Here is a 9,245-nt window from a genome sequence, read left to right as displayed (position 1 = left end):
ATTGGTATTCAGATCTTTGCCTGGTCTGCTTCTCATGGCTCAGCAGTTCTGGTTTCTCTCTTGCGGTATAGCAGAAAACCGAGCAGAGAGTTGGCTGCCAGCCAGCAGATGTATATTAAAGACTGATAGCAGAACTATTCCCAAGTACTACTTGCTGAGAAATAAATATAGGATTCTAAAAAAGAATAATGAATCCGCATTTCTTAAAACATTGGTTTAAAAGCCAACCAAACTGTTTCATAGTCACTGAAGTAAGATAAAATACTGTGCGTTTAGTGTCCTCCATGGTAAAATGATTGGAAATCCTGTGGAACTCATATTATCCAAGCCTCATAAATCTAAGGATTGATTCACCTCACCCTTGCAACATGTTAGAAAGTGGACTGAAGCAATCACAGTAGTCCTTCTTCTCAGGCTGGATGAGTGCAAGTGTCCATACTTTTGCAAACTCTCTGCAGATGCATGGAATTAATGTTCATGAGATGCACTTCTGGTGGGCTAGACCTGGCCTTCAGGCTTGGCTAGATTTCACCTATGGCCTTTTCTGAAGGCCCACTCCAGTGCAACTCCTGCATAAACAGCATTTCTGTTTATCTTATCCTTTATCTGAATCATGTGGAATGCAAAAATTGTACCTGGAGGAGTAGAAGAAAAGAAGAAGAGTTTGGATTTGATATCCCGCTTTATCACTACCCGAAGGAGTCTCAAAGCGCCTAACAATCTCCTTTCCCTTCCTCCCCCACAACAAACACTCTGTGAGGTGAGTGGGGCTGAGAAACTTCAAAGAAGTTTGACCAGCCCAAGGTCACCCAGCAGATGCATGTGGAGGAGCGGGGAAGCAAACCCAGTTCACCAGATTACGAGTCCACTGCTCTTAACCACTACACCATGCTGGTGTAGTGACACCTTATCTCCTGAACTTCTTCTCCAACCATGAATAAAAGTGAACTGAAGAGATCCCTGCCTGTCCATGTCTATATCTGAATTTTCGGTGGTGTCTTAGAGAGTGTAGGTGTAAATTATTGGATTATGTAAGGATTCTCAGTGGTGTTCAAACTTGCCCATTATATGGATGTGACATTTTAAAGTGGTAACAGCACTGTTACATGGTTATATTTGGCACATGAAGCTAAGAGACTAGGTTTACTTCATCCATACATATCTGTTTGGACTTGTGTTCAATTCTCTTAAACCACCAAAGAAGAAAATTGTTTGGCTCTTTTCTATTATACACTGGTGTTTATCATATATAAGCATTTGTTTGCTAGTGACTTTCTTTCATTTTCATGCCTCTAGGTATTTGTTTTGAGTTTTACATGGTTGTAAAAATTTATTTAGCTGTACAGTATTTGAGATGTCTTTTCTCTATCCATATTTTATTTCCCAACTTGTTTGCTGTTGTTTTGGCTTTTGAGGTTGGATTACATCCATCTCTCTCTGTTTCTTCACAGGATCCTCTTGATCTTGTAAATTCAATGCCACATTCTAGAGGAGAATTGGAGAGAAGCAGGGGACAGATCAAGGAGGACAGGCCTGGGAGACCCAATTCCAAACTGTCTGTGGTACAATCTGGCATGGGTGGAATGCCATATTTTTTGAACTGGCTGTTGGATGAATGAAGCTACACTGTCAATTTGCTTGCAGGGACTTTCTGTAACCTTCCCACCATCTCTTGCTCCCCACCCCCCAAGTGCATGGCGTTTTTGGCCTGCATATATGTGATTTCCGACCCACCCCTTCTCAAAACATTTCCACAGCAAAATGCAGATTCATTTGTTATAGTTAAGGCTGCATTTTTGTTCGGCCTGTTTGGCAGGCTTCCTCTGCGCTTTCTGGCAGGCAATGGCCAGCTGAGATTTAGCACTAACAAATGGAGGATCTGCTGACACAACAGAATGGCTTTAATAATCTCTGCAGCGAGCGGGACAAGATACTCCGAAGTGCTGCCAGCTCTTCCCATCGCAAGAGCCAATAGGGCTGCGGCTTCCCCTTTCCCTCCCCTGCCTCTGGAGAATGCCGCTCTCTCGCTCTCTTGAAGTTTCCACTGACCAGAGAGCTCTCTTGGGTAGCTGGTTTTAATGCAATGAGCTAGAGATGGCCAAGCATGGTAGGAAAAAGTGCCCAACGCCATTCAAGGAAGACAGCGTCGATGTAAACGGAACTCCAAAGAAAGTTCTATAAAATATGGATCCACAGTACACAACATACATTTAAATCACGTTTCTTCTGCTCACCCAAGAATCCTGGGAACTGTAGATTTGCTCTGGGAGGGGTGGACTACAGTTCCCAGCACTGTCTGGGGGGAAGAGTTGTGTTATAAATGTATGATGTGTATGCAGCCAAAGACTGTGCTCTTTATCCTTACAGCTCTCGCTCTCTCATTATATATAACTGGGCTGGAAATGTTCCACATGCCTTTCTTAAATGTTGACACTGAAGGCATCGGCTGACAATTTAAACTAATATAATCTACACCATACATTTAAAGCATCTTTTTGCTACTTTAACAGCCACAACTTCCCCCAAGGAATTCTGGGAACAGTAAAATGCTGAGCGACGCCTCATAGAGCTATAATTCCCAGCACCTTTAACAAACTACAGTCCTCACAATTCTTGACTGTTAAAGTAGCATAATGATGTTTTAAATTTATGGCATGAATGATTTAAGACTCCTTATGTTGTCTTGGACCAACAAGGCTAAAAGACCCTCAACATTCAGTCTTCAGTTACCATGTCCTGTCAGAGCAAGGAATTCTGCTTGCACAATGGGGACCAGCTGAATGTTGGAAGCAAAAGAAAGGATTTATTTATACACTCCTACAAGATGTAGTGACGGCCACCAACGTGGATGACTGTAAAAGAGGTTTAGACAAATCCACAAAGGGTATTGCTATCAATGACGACTAGCCATGAAGACTGCATACTACGGGACTTCCAGAAAAGGGGTATCCAGCAATGAGGCTGCAAGAAAACTAAACGAGGAACCGAGTCTGGGTTAGGGCAGCACTCTGCAATCCTTTGTCACAGGTGTGACATTGTGCCAGCAGAACAGACCCCATGCCTGATGCTACCATTGTTGCTGGTTAAGCACTACGTAAGAGAATGAGGTAAAACATTAATTTTAACCTGGCTTTCATTTCAGACTATACCTTTATTACACATCTTAACTTGTGCTATTTTTGCCTTTAAAATAGGGTTACCAGCGTCCCCGGTTCCCAGGGACAGTCCCCAGATTTGCAAATCTGTTCCCAGACAAATTCCGTCCCTGGAATGTCCCCAGTTTTGCAAATCTGTCTCCGGGAAACATGGCAGCGGCAGCCTCAGCAGCCCAGAGCCAGCCTGGTAGCGCAGTTGGTTCTGGCTGGCTTCAGGAGCTGCTCGCTGCCGTGGCGCCTGCCATTTTTCCTGCACCATGGCAGTGAGCAGCTCCTGAAGCCAGCCAGAGGCAACTTCACTACCAGGCTGGCCCCTCCTCGGCAATGAGCGCTTGCCCATGACTCCCGAGCCTCCCCTGATCTGTCAAAACAAAGCGGGAAGGAGATCGGGAAGGCTCAGGAATCATGGGTACGTGGTGCGCCGTTGCCCAGTTTTTTAAAAAAACTCTGCGTATTTATGTTTCACAGGGTGCAAAAGAAGAGCTTTGCACCTTTATACAATATGCATTAGTGCTTGGGCCAAGGGCCTTTTGCCTCACCATCCCCACTACTGACTCCCTGTTGCTACCCAGCTTAAAAAAAAGAAAAGAAAAGAAAAGAAAAGAAAAGAAAAGTGTCCCCGGATTCATTGAAAAAATTCTGGTAACCATTCTTTAAAACCCTCAAGCATCAAATAAAGCAATGAATAAGTGTCCATGTCACTGATCCTGCCCTCTCCACAACCCCACACAAACCCTACCCAATGTAAATTACACAAATCATTATCCAAACTTTTTAATTAAAATAATAATTATTTGGAAGTTCCTCAGAAGAATAGACTTCCTTTATATAATTTCATACTGAAATGAATTACTTCAGGCACCCCCTTTGGTCTTATGACAAGAGTCCTTTTTAGTTCAATTTTCCATTGTTTTAAACCAAAGGCCTCCCACCATTTTGCCTATAGCTTCATGGTTTCCTCACTCAACCTTCCTGCCTCTCTTAACTTTCCTTATCAGTTGGTGAGGGGGACACTTGGCCTACTCTACAGAGGACATTCCTCTATTTGAAAGGCTGTCCATCTCTTCCAAGTGCTCTGTCAGATTAATGAGTCACAAGGAGGGAGAGTGCGAGGGGCCTTGAAGCTGGACAACAGACTGAGCAGGCTTTCAGACTTCCCCACCACAGCGAGAAGAATTCTATTTCTATTATATTATAGTTCCATTCAAATTATGGTAATTATTTCTAAATGTGGATCTATTCACATAAATTAGCAATGTGCACATTTTAAGCAAAAGCACATTTGTTACAGTTATGTTCTCATGCCTTGTAACAAGCAAATTGTCTTGTCTTCTCACAGGTCTTGTTTTCTGTTGTTTAGGTATGAGCTGAGTTAATGGCAAATGAAGCTTTGTTCTGCCCTCCTTTTTCTGTTCTTTTTTGGGGGGAGCATACATAGAGTAGAAGCTAACTTCTCCAGCCAGGCCACATCTTTGAGACGGCTCTCCAAGAGCTGGCCTCCTGGGTCAAAGCTGTTTCTCTTTACGGGACCCCGTACTAGATATTGAATTGTGAATGAATAGATACTTTACACTCATGATGATTAATCGCACGAGGTCTCCCTGCACTCTCTGAATGGTGCTTGGATATCCTCCCTGCACATTCCCTGTGTCCCGTCTTCAGCAAGGCTTTTCTTTTAAACTCTTCCCACTGTGACTTCACTTCAGAAGTTGCATCTAATCTATGTTGACATATGAATATGCATTGACTTGTTACTATCGGGACTGGATGTTCTCTGTCTCCTTTTGCAAAAGCTGGCTCTTGTGCCAGGGAATTCCCAGTGCTTTATGTTATAATTACTTACGGTATATTTATATTCATCTGCTTTGATAATACTCCTTCCTAGAATCAAACTCTCACTAGGGCTGGGTTGCAGAGGGGAATGGCAACCATGGCACTGGCCTTGGACAGCTAGGATGGCCACGCAACAGCAGTCACCATGGGCAGCTAGACTGGTGACTGGCAGTGGCCGCCGAGACCACATAACACCAGTCTTGAAAGACCTACATTGGCTCCCAGTACGTTTCCGAGCACAATTCAAAGTGTTGGTGCTGACCTTTAAAGCCCTAAATGGCCTCGTCCCAGTATACCTGAAGGAGCATCTCCACCCCCATCATTCAGCCCGGACACTGAGCTCCAGTGAGAAGTGAGGTTACAGGGAACAAGGCAGAGGGCCTTTTCAGTAGTGACGTCTGCCCTGTGGAACACCTCCCATCAGATGTCAAGGAAATAAACAACTATCTGACTTTTGGAAGACATCTGAAGGCAGTCCTGTTTAGGAAAGTTTTTAATGTTTGATTTTTTATTGTGTTTTTAATATTCTGTTGGGAGCCGCCAAGAGTGGCTGGGGAATAAATAAATAAATATTAATTATTATTATTATTAAAGCTCCATACAGCTGCCAGTTCCTTCCTTCTGCCCTTAAAAATCAAATGCAAATAGTGATGTTTCAGAGTGCTCTTACTTTAAGGAGTAAGGAGAGGGGCTTTAACGAAATGACTGATCATCTGCTTTGCATGCAGAAGGCCGCAGATTCTCTCTCCAGAATCTTCAGGTAGGGACCCTGCCTGAAATCAATGTAGTCAGTACTGCAGGAGATGGACCATTGATCTGACTCAGTGTATGACAGTTTTCTCTGTTCCTATGTTATTTATCTTTTCCCCCTTCCAACTTCCCTTTGCTACCTCGTTCCCCCTCCTTTGTGTTGTTTACCCCTTTAAACATCTGTTGTTAATTGTGTGCAGGGTAGGTGCCAAACATCTTAAAGCACAAACTGTTATGCCAGGGAGCTGCACAATACCCCAGGGGCTTATACCCAACATGCTGGCGGCTCTTCCAGTTGAGGGGGAAAGGCTACAGACGATTTTCCTCCAGGGGTGATGACAATGGTGTCTTTGCTATGGTAGCTATGGCACTTTCCAATCTATATTTCAGCCATACCTCATATAATCCTATCCCATCACGCCACACCTGTCGTATGTCCAGAAAACCACTTACAAAATGAGAGGCACCCTATCCTGCAAGCATAGAGAAGTCCTGCTCACGAAGAATTGGCTCCATGATTTTCTGTTCACATGTAAGACAAGTTCTGCTGAAAAATGAAGGACCCAGACAAGCAGCTATTTACAAACGCTCACCTAAGTAGTTATTAACATGGAAAGCGGCCATGATTTTGCAACAGTGTTTTGGAACACCTAGCATTTGCACAGTATAATGTAAAGCTATAAAATTTCCATGTGCGTGGTCTGAATCCATTGCCACATCTTGATTTCATGCATCTTGGGACAACATATGCACCACATGTATTTGGCTCTGTTTGCAAAGGCATTTCATTTTCAGAAAAGCTTTCTTGTTGTTCAGCTCCCTATCAAAAGTACTCTCACTGATCACTGTTTTTATATAGAACCAGGGAAATCAAGGACATATATATATATTATATATTTTGCTGTCCTGCAAGTCAGAGTGTGAAGAACAAATTCCACGCTGAATGGTTGTTTTGGTCTAATTTACAGATAATTGATATGTAATAACAAGCAAGGGGTTATATAGAACGGCAAAAAGAGACAGATGTGCATGACCCTCGAGGAAGCCAAAACAAAATGTGATGGATTTCCATGTTAATGAGGTCACTGTTAACTTTGGGTTGTGCTATTATGACTTTGCTCAATTTAATCTGATCCTTTTAACATCTTGTATTGTTCCAATGTTATGACTTACGTCAAACAAATACATTTCAGTTAAATTCTGTTTATATCACTAGTGAAGTGAACTTGCTAATAGGGATAGGAAAATCATTCCATCTCTGTTGCTCTTAGTTGCTCAGTTCTTCACATTTTCACATCAGCTTGCATTTTTTTAAAAAAAGTCATGAAAATGCACCAGCATTTTATTGTGCATTTCCCAGTATATAAATGTTGCCATGCAATTTTGCTTAACACAATGAATTTTTGTATGACATTTTCACCCTTTTCATGCACGCTTTACCCTGGTATATGCATTTTTCTTTTTACACATTACTTACCTCGTAGGTTTGCCTTTAAATGTGAACTGAATTGAATTTCTTCTCCTTCCCTATCAGCTGCTGCCTGTCAGAATCAGTGCTAATGTGAACTGAACGGTGGTTTAGACAAAACTCACAGTGATGAACTGACTCGAACATTAGGGAAAGGGCTGTAACTCCACGGCAGAGCAAATGATTTGCTTGCACAAGATCCCTCGTTCAATCTCCAACATCTCTAAAGGAAAGCTTTGGGTTTCCCTTGCCTGAAACCAGGGAGAGTGGATGGTCTAAGTATACGGTAAGTTCCTACGCCAACTCAAAATCATGGGATAAGTTCAAAAATTCTGGAATTGCCAAGATAAAATACATCTTTGGTTTTAGATGTTTTGAGACATGCTGTCAGTCACCATCTTTTTAGCAGACTAGATGGTTCTTTTAAACATGGGTTGCCAACATGGGGAACAGGTGACACTGATTTGTATCTCTCTGAAGAGAGCCGATGGGCCTGCTTCTGATATGGGCCTTACTATGGTGTGCTGTAGGGACGCGGGTCAGGTCAGTGGTTCGAATCCTCACGAAGAGGTGAGCTCCTGTTGCTCAGTCCCTGCTCCTGCCAACCTAGCAGTTCGAAAGCATGTCAAAGTGCAAGTAGATAAATAGGTACCGCTCCGGCGGGAAGGTAAATGGCGTTTCCGTGTGCTGCTCTGGTTTGCCAGAAGCGGCTTAGTCATGCTGGCCACATGACCCGGAAGCTGTACGCCGGCTCCCTTGGCCAATAAAGCGAGATGAGCGCCGCAACCCCAGAGTTGGTCACGACTGGACCTAATGGTCAGGGGTCCCTTTACCTTTACCTTTACTACGGCGTGCTGTGCTTCATACCACCCAGCTCAGAAAATTAGAGACAAAACCAAAGTTAGAGGCTTTTGTAGTTGCTAATATTCACACCCTGTGTGTGTGTGTGTGTGTGTGTGTGTGTGTGTGTGTGTGTGGAACTAGGGAGTAAAATCAATACATTGTGCTAACTTGGTTTATGGCAGATTTGTCAAAAAGGGTGACTGTCATGCAAAGATAGATTGCCAAGCCTTCCTTCCGCATCAGGCTGAGGGAAGGGGCATTGCCCCATAATGTCATTCATGTGAAATATAAATTTCTCCAGAAAAAAACACACAAGGCAATAAATAACACCATGTGAAATAATTTTAGTGGAAAATAAAAAGTGTACTTTCCCTCAATGTATGTTCTGGGTTTACTACTACAACAAGGTGGGCACATGCTAAGGTTCTTTTTAAACACACACACATGTACGCCAATTAATTGCAAGTTATAAAATGTTTTTGGTTGTGCTCATGATCAAAAGGCAGCCTGTGATTTATGACTTGGAACATTTTCACCAAAGCCCGAGAGGTTATGAAAATAACACAACCCGCTTATAAATTGACATGAGCAAGATTTCTCATATATTTATACTCAAACCAAAATTATGATAATAATTCACATGGAAAACATTAAGAGCTTCAGAAAAATGCTTTCGGTTCCCTGCTGTGGTTATTGGGTCCAATGAAGTACGTAGCAAAGGTCTACTGTCAAACTCTTCTGTTTTTCCCATTCAAACATTGATAGATCTCTTAAAACCTCATATTGTTTTATGGCCATTAGTCCACAGATTTTGCAGCTTAAAGCTTTCACACCTGCTTTCTTGAGAATTTCCAGTTAGAGTTGGGAAGCTTCTTTAGGCTGTAATGCTCTGTGGGGTCTCTCTCTCTCTCTCTCTGTGTGTGCCTGTCAGGGTCATAGGATACAGTGGAGGTCACCCTCAGACTTTGGAGGAGCAGCTCTGGTGTAGGATCCCTCTTCCTTCTCACATCAGAGGTTGTACATGGTGGCGAAAAAGACGACATGTTGAGGTAGTTCAAGGGCATGCCAAAGATGAACCCCAAAATGGCTTGGACGCTAAGGACTGAAAGCCATCTAAGTGTTCTGAAATGTGCAGTTCCCAGTGGGAAGGGGGAAAATGTCTTCTTTTCTAAAAATCTAACCTCCCTGCAAAATGG

The sequence above is a fragment of the Podarcis gaigeae genome, assembly GCF_964106915.1.
Source record: "Podarcis gaigeae genome assembly, chromosome: 2".
NCBI lineage: Eukaryota > Metazoa > Chordata > Lepidosauria > Squamata > Lacertidae > Podarcis > Podarcis gaigeae.
Note: the sequence above shows the minus strand (reverse complement) of the source record.